This window comes from Palaemon carinicauda, chromosome 36 (assembly GCF_036898095.1).
Source record: "Palaemon carinicauda isolate YSFRI2023 chromosome 36, ASM3689809v2, whole genome shotgun sequence".
Taxonomy (NCBI): Eukaryota; Metazoa; Arthropoda; class Malacostraca; order Decapoda; family Palaemonidae; genus Palaemon; species Palaemon carinicauda.
In genome coordinates, this window is record NC_090760.1 from 40,438,327 (window position 1) to 40,441,727 (window position 3,401).

The 3,401-nt window shown below is 33.9% G+C and overlaps 1 pseudogene; it reads right to left on the reverse strand.

Annotated features, from left to right (window-relative positions):
- Positions 1 to 2,489, reverse strand: part of LOC137628429 (cuticle protein AMP4-like) — a 3,540-nt pseudogene extending 1,051 nt beyond the window's left edge.
- Positions 2,490 to 3,401: the final 912 nt, after the last annotated feature.

Consider the following 3,401-nt stretch of genomic DNA (forward strand, 5'->3'; position numbering starts at 1 on the left):
GTACTTCAGAAGGAAGATAGAGTTTATGTAGTATTTATGAAGTTGATATAGTACAGATGGTATACTGTATTGTTATGGATGTTCTATATGTTTCCTTATTTCCTTTCCTCACTGGGCTCTTTTCCCTGTTAGAGCCCTTGGGCTTATAGCATCCTGCATTTCGAACTAGGATATTAGTTTAGCTAGTAGTCGTAGTTGTAGTAGTAGTAATAATAATAATAATAATAATAATAATAATAATAAAAATTTATAACCTTATTTCTTTTCCTCACTGGGCTATGTTTCCTGTTGGAGCTCTTCGGCTTATATCATCCTGCTTTTTGTCCTAGGGTTGTAGCTTAGCTAATGATAATAATAATAATGATGATAATAATAATATAAGCTATTAACTATAGATTTATGGACGTTATAAGGAATTGATATGGGCTGTTAAGAAGATAAAATGAAATCAAATCTAGAATCCATTGAGAAGAAGAATCCTACAGAAAAGGAGTAAAAAAAAAAAAAAAAAAGATGAAGATACTAAATGCCCCTCCCATCCTCCCTCAGGAGTTCACTGACACCACCACCAGGTAAACCAAGGCGCCCCTCAAGAAACTCACAGGTAGAATCCTCGCATGTTGACGGCGCCCTCAACTCCAGGGGCTCCAACAACCTCCATCTGGATTCCGTTGTCGGCTTCGAAGGCGTAGTTGAAGTTCCCGTCCCCTTGGTCGACTCTGTCGTCCCTGAGGATCAACACGGGGCGCTCTTCGAGCTGAGGGGCGGCTGAGGCCGCGGCGACGAGGCAGAGGGCGATGACCTGAAGGAGGGAGATAGGAGAAGTCAGTTTTGGAATAAGGATTTTAGGTTGAAGTTTAATGGTTATTATGTGTCTCCTTTAGATGGATTATTTTCTCGTGTACAGGTAGGACAAAGATGTTTTTTTTTATAGTTTAATTGCGATATAATTTGATTTGAAAAGTACAGTAAATTTTCTCTCCCTGTATAAACATACTCATATATATATATATATATATATATATATATATATATATATATATATATATATATATATATACATATACATATATATATATATATATATATATATATATATATATATATATATATATATATATATATATATTTATATATATAGGTGCGTGTGTTTGTGAATATGAAAAATAAAGATTTGTTTATGACACTATTCTGTATATATATATATATATATATATATATATATATATATATATATATATATATATATATATATATATATATGTATGTATATATATATATATATATATATATATATATATATGTGTGTGTGTGTGTGTGTATATGTATATATATATATATATATATATATATATATATATATATATATATATATATATATATATATATATATATATATATATAAATATATATACATGTATATATGTAATCAAATATATACTGTACATTCAACATACACGTTCATACATTTGTATGAGCGTATGTGTTATGTGATGCAGCCGAAAATAAATTCTAAGATAAACAATATATTACAAACTTAAATGATTTATTTCCCAATCGTGATTACTCGCTTCATATATAAATTAAAAGCCTAATCAAAACCGCATCGTGACGCTAAAGTCATCACACCGATGCACGCGAGAGTGTTGCCATCAACTGAGCCACTCTTTTGGAAAACTAGAAAAAATAGTTGGCTAGCTGGGTGAGAGAAGTTAGAGCTAGGGTATACGAGGGCGTATGGCCTGCAACTTCATCCTGAAAAGATTTCCAGGGAACTGGAAGTTGTAATTTACTGTATTCTGGAATCGTACTTTCTAAGGATGAATCCTCTCTCTCTCTCTCTCTCTCTCTCTCTCTCTCTCTCTCTCTCTCTCTCTCTCTCTCTCTCTCTCTCTCTCTCTCTCCCTAAGACACACTCATACACATATAGTACATTTCTATATATATATATATATATATATATATATATATATATATATATATATATATATATATATACTGTATATGTATACTGTGGCTGAAGATATAGTTATATTTAGATACGCACACTATATATATATATATATATATATATATATATATATATATATATATATATATATATATATATATATATATATATATATATATATATATATATATATATATACACACACACATTATACACATACGTCTAAATATACATAAATGTATGCATCACATCCAAACACCCACCCCAAACCACTTTACTTTCACACACACGAAAATAAACTTCCCCAAAAAAAACAACCGGATTCAGGCTTTAGGTGGATCTTCCCAAACCCCACAAACGAGTGGGGCGACCGACGACCTCACCCGGAGTCGAATGGAGCGTCTGAAGACAAAAGCTACTTACGAATCTCATGATGGCGTTGGTTCTCGTTCTCGGATGAACTGATGCTGCAGGAGGAAGTCCCGGGCCCTTTATATAGGATAGAGGCTGCCGACGGTTGCCGATGGTTGCCTCAAGGTCACGCACACGCCGTAGAAGAAGATGAAGATGACGCGAAGGGAGGAGGAGGAGGAGGAAGGAGGTGGAGGAGGGACACTCGTAGGGAAGGATAACCAGGTAAGCTATACAACATTCCTGAGGATATAGGATTTTTTTTTGTGGGTTCCCATGGGGTGGGAAGGTTTAGGGGGGTTGGAAGGGAGTGGGGGAATCAGGAGGGGGCTTTTGGTAGGGGGTTAGGACAGGGGAAGAGGGGCGGGAGGGAATTGTGGGCGTGAGAAGAAATATGGAAATGGTCAAGAGAGACGAGCCCTTCTCTCTGCACAATCACTCTCCCAGGAACAAGAATGAAAGAAAGGGAGAGTGAAGGCTGTGCTTTACTACTACTACTACTACTACTACTACTACTACTACTGCTGCTGCTAGTAGTAGTGATAGAAATAATACAAGTGATGTTGCTGTAATTGTTACTACTATTATTATAACTACTCAAATTCCTGCATCTGCCATTATTACTATTACTACTACTACTACTACTACTACTACTACTACTAATAGTGATATAAATAATAGTAGTGATGTTGCTGTAATTGTTACTACTATTATTATAACTACTCAAATTCCTGCATCTGCCATTATTAGTATTACTATTACTAATACTCCTACTACTACTACTACTACTACTGCTACTACTACTACTACTACTAATAGTGATATAAATAATAGTAGTAATGTTGCTGTAATTGTTACTACTATTACTATAACTACTCAAATTCTTGCAGCTGTCATTAATACCACTACTATTACTACAACTACTACTACTACTACTACTTCTACTACTACAGAAATAACAGAATTGATATTGCTACAATTGTTACTACTATTACTAAAACTACTCAATATCTTCCTACTGTTTTTATTACTACTACTA